At 38.5% G+C, this 8,502-nt stretch overlaps 1 long non-coding RNA gene across 1 annotated transcript; it reads left to right on the forward strand.

Moving 5' to 3' along the window:
- The first annotated feature begins 355 nt into the window (after positions 1 to 355).
- LOC146577331 (uncharacterized) lies at positions 356 to 4,218 on the forward strand. Its single transcript, XR_014889391.1, has 7 exons — positions 356 to 759; positions 1,480 to 1,519; positions 1,665 to 1,711; positions 2,024 to 2,068; positions 2,912 to 2,941; positions 3,394 to 3,740; positions 4,136 to 4,218. It is a non-coding gene; the product is annotated as an uncharacterized LOC146577331 (long non-coding RNA).
- The last annotated feature ends 4,284 nt before the right edge of the window (positions 4,219 to 8,502 follow it).

Consider the following 8,502-nt stretch of genomic DNA (forward strand, 5'->3'; position numbering starts at 1 on the left):
AATTGCGAAATTGGTGCGCCGTGTATGCTCTGACTCCACAGACAAGGTATGAGAGTAGATCATGCTAAGTCAATAGCGGTTTGGTCTTCAGGGTTTCTACTCCACGGCTATATTTCATACGGGTCCACATTTCAACAATCAAGTACCGTCTCTTTGCATCTGGACAGAATCTGTCTCTATACCGTCATTTTCTTTTGAGCTATGTTTCAGAATGGTTCGTAGCAAACTTGTTTTGATTCGTGACCTGCCAAGATGGTGCTGCGCTCCCACAATGCATTGCGACATTACGTCAACTCCAAAGCCCTTTGCATGCAGGAGTGTATGCGCATGCGCATTGCCACGGTGGTTTAAAAAATAAAGATATAATGAAAAGTAATTAATAAAAATAAAATATTTAAACATTCCCACAAATGTGCAATGAACGTGCAAAAACTCTCTTTAGTAGTTGTTGCTGTTTCTTTCTTTCTTTCTTTTTTTTTTTTTTTTTTTGAAAAATAACGACGTCTCTGAGGCGCGAAATCTGACAGCGAGAGGAACGGCCGGATACAGGAGACGGGAAGAAACAAGCCGATTATGTTCGCGTTAATTAAGTGGTTGGAAGATGTAAAATTCTCAATTCTGCCAACTGAACATATACGAGATTTTAATGAGGATGAATAATTAGCCGGCATGGAGGAAACGGACCTTTATTTCGTGGAGTGGCGACAAGAAGCCAAGGCGGGTGGCCAGTCTAAGAAGCCTCCATCATCAAGCTAGCAGGTGCCTTTTCCCATATAATATTACTTTATTCTCGTGTATTTGGAACGGAAGCGTAGAGCTGCCACCCAGGCAAAAGAGAAATATAAGTATATCACGTTATAACGTGAAAAGTTTATCGTTCTAACAATATACTATCATGTTTGAACAACATGTTTGAACAACATTGTACGAAAAATGTACATAATTATCACGTCCGTACAATATTGTGCGAACGTGACAATTATGTATATTATAATAATGTGATATTATATTATACCAGTGGTTCTTAACCTGGGTTCGATCGAACCCTAGGGGTTCGGTGAGTTGGTCTCAGGTTGTTCGGCAGAGCCTCCGCTGTGACGTGCACAGCTCATTTTGTGCACCAGTAAAAAACATATCTACGTCTAATTTGAAAAAAAAAAACACACTATATTTTTCACTAAAGAGGGGTTCAATGAATGCGCATATGAAACTGGTGGGGTTCGGTACCTCCAACAAGGTTAAGAACCACTGTATTATACAAACATGAAAAGCATAATGTTAGAACAATAAACATTTCACGTCATAACGTGATACAGCTCTATTTTTCTTTTGCCTGGGTGGCAGCTCCACGCTTCCATAATTTGGTAATCAAAATATGTAACTTAATTAATTATATTGTGACGTACTTTTGCCTTTTCTTATTATTCTGCCTTCTCAATAACTATCAAAGCCTATTCACATTTAATTTGGCTTTCACAGAAATCCTACCTCTCCTTCTGGCTACAGAGTACTTACCAAGGTTAGAAACAAAGAACAGTTATGCTTTATTAATGTTCGCTAATTACAATGTTCCACATTTCCTTGCTTTTTAAGTCATTTTTAGGCTTTTTAGAGTTTTTGTTTTTTATTTTTTTAGCAGTAATGTTTCTGCCTATTTATTTCAGCCCATGAAATCGAATGCAGATCTTCCTAATGTGAGATTTACATAAATGTAAGTAATTTTGTTTGTCATTGTCATTAATGTTGTTGCTGTTGTTGTTTTTGTGCAGTTTGCAATCATATAAACCTAGCAAACATCAGTCAGCACAGTGACTAACCTAAACAGATTCTTGCTTTATTCACATATATTATATGTAATTATATATACCTGCACATTGTACCTAGGGTTGCAGCCACTTGGCCCCACCCCATTGTTGTGACAGCCCTGATTGTACTTATACACTGCATCTGAACAGGGAACAGTCTGCCACATTAATGTATTTTTAAGTGACTTGTTTGTAATACATGAATTTGTTTCTTACAGATGTCAAAGTCTCAACCTCATGCTGCCCTCCCCCATCCTCCTAAAGTAAGTATTTGTTGTTGTGGTTTTTTATGCGGTGTCTGTGTCACATGCTAATCATAATTATTGAAATAACTGTTTTCTAACAGATTTTCCAAAACACTAGTTATGTTTGTTGTCATTCAGACCAATACTACTTCTTAGACATTGTTTAGTGGTCATGCATGTTTGACAAGCTCGTTATGATACCAAAACAGTAGGCCTATCACAATAATCGATATATCGACTTAACACACAGTACATGTACATGACCTCAATAATTGTTGATGATGTAATTTATCCGCCATTATATTTACAAAAATAAAATATAATGATAACAAAACAATAACATTAAATAACATTGTTTTCTATTTGTTAGAAAATTTACTATTTATTCAAGTTTTTAAGGTATCTAATATTTTGATTCCTAATTTCAATGATCTAAATACTTTAAGAATTAGATGTTGGTTTGTCAATTGAAAGTGTGTAGATCTTGCATTATTATGGTGTTATATTATGATTATACATTCAAAGACATAAAATGGTCTTAAAATGACAATGACATAACTTGTCGCAATTGTTTATGGGGCAATATACCGACCAACAAAAAGTCGTTATCGTAACAGGCCTTCAAAACACACAGTTTTATGATTGATAAATTCAAAAAATAAATACATTTAATTTCTCTGAGATTCTCTAATATTCAGTTACAGTTCACAACACAGCTACCCGTACATGCAGTATTATACTGTAAATATAAATCTCTGCATTTAGCATCCCACTAGAAGCGTCACAGTTACTGCCTCTTTTTTTTTTTTTTTTTTACAAATACCTGTACTATTACTAACACATTTACTGTTTTACTTTTAGCCTGTGGATACAAATGCAGATTTCCTTAATGTAAGTTGTGCATTTTAATTACATCATGTTATTTTTATTATTATTTATTTATTTATTTATTTTACATTCAAATATTTCAAGCTTCTTGGTTAAAGAAGCTTGATTGCTAGTAGGTAAAGAATAGTTCACCTATAATTCATATTCCCAATTAATGTCTCACCTCTGATTGAATGCCTTTGTTTGTTTTCCTATAACAAAACATTTTTGCTGGATATATATGGTGAATTTATATGCATAGATACAGTCGTAGTGCTTGACACATGCAAACAGCAGTAGATGTACTAAAAAGGAAATAATTACAATCATGATGTTGATTGCTGATGTCAGTATATATATTTTAGAGGAATGTTTTGTTTTTCACCCAAAATGACTATATTGCTTCAGAAGAGATTTATTACCCTACCGGACTCTTATATATTGTTCTGTTTTTTGTTTGTTTTTGTTATTTTCAGGTTCAATGGTGCGTGTTCTTCTAATGGCCGCCTTCCCACTGGAGGTTTTGATCCACAGCAATTTAAAAGGTAATCAGCTTTGAAAGTCAGTTCAAATGGTTAGCTAATAGTACTTTAAAAAGCCTACAACTCTGTCACCAGTTTCTTTACCAAAAATTACCCATAAAAGTATCGCTCAATAGCATATATTGTAGTTCAAATGTTTAGTTGTACAAATATCAAATTTTTGGAAATCTAAAACTAGTCAAACACTCAAATGTTCATGCTTTTTATAGGACAGAGCAAAACGGACATCGGCGCAGAGTGAAGAACTGCCCTTGATAAGGACACTATGACAGCCATATATAGTAAGTGAAGACTTTCTGTGTATCTAAAATTGCATACAGCACAAGTAACTTACTTTGCAACCATTAAAATAGGTTGTAAAGTAAGTTACCAATACAAATAGGTGATGATGCATTGTAGTGGTTGGTCTCAGACAAAGAAGGTCAACAGATTTATGAATGCTGGAAGGTAAGGAGAGACGACCAAAAGGGGTGTTAGCATTACTGTAATGTGAACTGGATAGACTTCCCATCTAGGAAAAAAAAGAGGTAAAATTATGCGTAAAATATATCTGTATTAATATCTGTATCTATATAAACAGAAATATCTGTTTGCTAAATGAAGCCAGCTAACATAAATCACATTTTTATTTTAACTCTGATAAAAGTAATAGAACTGTGACTTTTGTTTGTTACAGTGGGGGTAAGGAAGGGGTTTCCCAGCGTGTCCAGAAGGGCTTTGAGGATTGCCGTGAAAGCTGGGGGAACTGAGACTGTGTGTATATATATATATATATATATATATATATATATATATATATATATATATATATATATATATATATATATATATATATATATATATACATACACACATATATGTATATGTGTGTGTGTTTCTTTTAGAATGTTTAAGTATGTAATGAGAATAAACTTATAAAATGAATATTCCTTGCTTGATTGATATGCTATATGTATGTTTTAAACATCAAATAAAGATTTCTTTCAGATGTTAAATGTGAATGTGTTTTCTTAGAAATATATGAAGGGTTAAATTTATATTTTTTTGAATGATTTTAAATACATTTAAATTGTATTTTGAAATATATTTTATTAATATATTTCAAAATATACAAAAAATGGCCAAAAAATATATGTGCTAAAATACATTTTAAATATATAAATATATTTTAAAATGTATTTTAAAATATATTTTTTTACCATATGGGCAAAGCTACACCAGAGGGTTGTGCTGTGTAACAGGTTGGTGCAGGTGGTGTTATCTACATTTGAACATTAGGCAACAGTCTCATGAAGACACTTTATATTGTTCACTAAAGACCAACAATAACAGAGACAAAGGGAGAGCAGCAGAACTAGTGCTAACAATTAGCACTGCTAGCCTGCCCACCAACACCAGCTAATGTTCTAAAAACGATGATCAATGATTTTGCTGTAACGGCTCCAGCTGTCTGTGTCAGGGACACGTTGGAGATGAAGTGAGTGATCCAGTGACAAAGGTTTGGAAACCTGCAGTCAGCTGAGACTAAAGGAGTCACCTGACCGAGAGACCAAATGTTTCACTGAGAACGTCCAGATGAACAGAATCAACCTTTGGGATAATCTGTTCCACACATCCATGTTTCACTTACTGCATTATATTTCCTCATTGCTGTGCACACAGGCCTGTGGCTTATAACCAACTCCAAGTTCAGACTCAGAGGCTGCTGAAGCTGTTTTCTGGAACAGAGACGTGTTGGATATAAAAGCAACTCTTCTTTATGTGTCAGCACTGAGGAAAGGAGCAGCTTCGTTTCTAAGTGTATGAAGGACTGTAGCAGTGTGTGTGTGAGCTTTATTTCACAGACAGAACCATGTCAAAAACACAACTTCAGGTAAAAACAATACAAAATCAAAGAGTCTGATCAGAAGGATTAAACAGAGGAGTGTGGGACTGTTTTTAACAGACAGCAGGTTAAGCCAGGCTGGAGGAGTAAACTGAGCCTCGGTGTGAGCAGCAGTGTGTTTGACAGGAAGCTGAGATAAACAGTCTGGAGCCCATTTAGTGCTTCATATGAAAGTGTGAGGATTTGAAAGCAAATCTAAAATCAAGCAGGAGTCAGTGTGAGAATGATTTGTGCTTTTCCTCAGTCAGATGCTGGGAGTTTCAGTTCATCCATGTTCAGCGTGCTGTGCTTTGTGTAACAGGAGAATATGACAGTATAAATCAAGTCTTCATGTCACTGAAAGCCTCCACAGTCTGCTATGGAGGTGCATCAGTTTGGATTTACAAGAAGAACATTTCTTAAACCTGCCACAAGATGGCGCTCCAACAGAAGGGATGTCCACAGTGTAACACAGACACACACATACTGTGTGAATGTGTGAGTGAATGGGCTTTCAACACAAGGCTTCTGCTGCTACCTTTAATGACATAATTAGCTAACAAGAACAAACTGTTAATTACCACCAAAGAACGGCTCCAGATTTTAGCTGCTGACCATTTTGTGAAACGTTGATTACATCAGCTTATTGTTGATTTTTCAACCTTAATATCAGCTGCTTTAAAGGAGCCTCGTTCTCTGGCAGTAACACTTTTCTTCACTAGATGCAGTGCAGGCACAGTCTGTGTTTCTAAACTACACACTAATGTTCATTGTTGTGCAGCTAAATCCTCCCTCTGGATGGGAAGAATCCCTGTCAGGCTTCAAACACCTGGCTTGGTGTTCTGGAGCTAATGTGTCACCTGTGAGGACTCTGAGATGAACACACAGCAGACACTTCAGTTCTCCGTCTGTGTGTCCTCAGTTTCCCAGCATGCCTTGGCTGTGGTGGTGGAGGTGAATGAGGGGGAACATGCTGCTCTGTCAGCACTCAGGTTTCATACCTGGTGATCTCAGAGGACAAAGCGGCGTTACAGCAGCGCACGTTGATGAGACCTGATGCTCTGAACAGTTCAGACTTCAGCCTCACTCTGAGAAAACAAACGACTGACTGTCAGCAGTCGACTGACTACACCTGCTCCATCAGTGACGGAGAGAAGAACTGAGACTGAGAGACATACAGCTGCAGGTCAAAGGTCAGAAACGCCCGCTCTTTGTACGGGTCAGGAGTTAGTACTGCAGAGGTCAGAGGTCAGCTTGCTGACAAACCATTTGAAACAGTTTGGAGCTAAAAGCACAACAGCAGAGGAAAGAAGAGACACTGCAGAGATGATGCAAAATATTGTGTTTTGTTCTCAGCTGTCAAAAAGTGTAACACACGTGTTCCAGCACAGCCTTTGTGTACTTTCACTTCTCCATACTGTCCATTGGAAATCCTGTTTGTTACTTTTTGATTTCAGTCCATGTGTCCAAAGCAAACTTCTGTCCCACACTTTCTCTGCTGACTCTTCACCGATGCTCAGATGATCTCAGATGATTTCACCAGAACTCATCAAAATTCGGGCTCCACAGAAACCCAGACGTCACTAAACAAGCGTAACAAGCAAAGTGAAAACTGGTCGTTCAGCTTTATTGACCAAAGATAAGCTCACATGTCACCTCATGACACAGACACTTATTTCCACAGCATGCACGAGGACTGACAATAAGTGTCTATAAAGCCACTTCTATCTGCCACACCTGTGCTTCTGTCATGGTTGCTCTCCTCTCACTCTGTCATTTATCCACAGTCTGCCTCCCTCTGCTCCGTCAGCTGACGTCCTCTCTACACCACCTGCTGTGTTTTATCCTGCAAAAACACATTTAAGAAGCGTTGCACCGAGTAACGGGAGTAACTGCTATAAAATCCATTTAAAGGAGGTGGTGCTGAGTGCTGTGACTGGGGTCCCACCACTGACATCACGGGTGGAGGACATGTTGGAAAACTGCTACAAAGTGCTGTGCAGCCAGCAGAGCTTACAGTCTGTCCTGTGTGTCATACAGGCTCTCACACTTAGTGTTTCTGTGACACATTGAAGAGAAGTTTGTGTTGTTCACAGTTGTGCTTGTACTGAGTGACAGCTGACATGACCTAACAGGAATAATGTGTCTGTGCTGAATGAGAAGTAACACACAATGAAGTCTTGATGCATCTCAATCATCCAGGAAAGTGAGTCTGTTGCTTCTGTTCATCTGGACGCAGCGTTTTGTGGGAGAAACGTGTCGTCATCATCAGGTGACGTCTTCAGTCTCAGCTGCAGGTTTCAGTCTTACAAACAGGACATTTGCATAAAGACTGAAAGCAGCTGCAGGAACGATGGGCTGGGAGCTCCGTTCCTTCATCTTAATTATGCAGATTCTCAGGACCATTGATCAACAACCACTGATCCATGTCCATGAGTCCCATTCACAGAGATGTGGGAATGGCTGCAGTCACAGCATGTAAGATGGAAATAAATGAGAAGTATTTAGCTGAAGTGTGTTTGATTTATGTTAGTTCTTTTTTAACTTGTAGTTCTACATTGGAAGATTATTGTGATATTGAAATATAAAAATACATTTATATTCTATTATTTTCTCAAAATAAGCACCACACTCGTGGAAGCCGGTGTAGCCGCCGAAACGCCTGCATTTATGGAGACTTTCAGCCCCAGGTAGGCCAGTTATGGATCTTGGGATCCACATTATGTCAGCAGCTGTTCTCCACCGTGAACTGTGTTAAAACAAACACGCTCACGCCTCACAGACGACAGCTTACAGTCTGTAGAGATAAAGTGACTTCGTACAGCCCCGACCTGCAGACGCTGTGCGCAGAGGTTCAGGAGCAGAAGTCCCGTTGTAAACATATCACGGCAGACCCGACGATGTTTGCATGAACGCGCTTTTCAGCATCTCTTTATTGACCACTTTACACACACGGTTGCTGTGCGCACACAGCCGGCTGTAGCTTTGCAGCTCACAGCCCGACACACACCAACAACAGCAGAGAGAGCACAGACGTTAAGGCGTGATTGCGGGTGCCGCTCAGGTGCGTCCGCCTCCCCTGCAGCGGCGCTGCAGACCACGCCCGCCACACGCAGTAACCAGGTAAAATACATACTTGGGCAGAATTTTGCAAATATCTATTTTTCATTTTGTAGCAG

This window comes from Mchenga conophoros, linkage group LG3, assembly GCF_057382185.1.
Source record: "Mchenga conophoros isolate Kocher_MC1m ecotype Shallow Benthic linkage group LG3, M_conophoros_male_GT1.1, whole genome shotgun sequence".
In the NCBI taxonomy this organism is placed as follows: Eukaryota; Metazoa; Chordata; class Actinopteri; order Cichliformes; family Cichlidae; genus Mchenga; species Mchenga conophoros.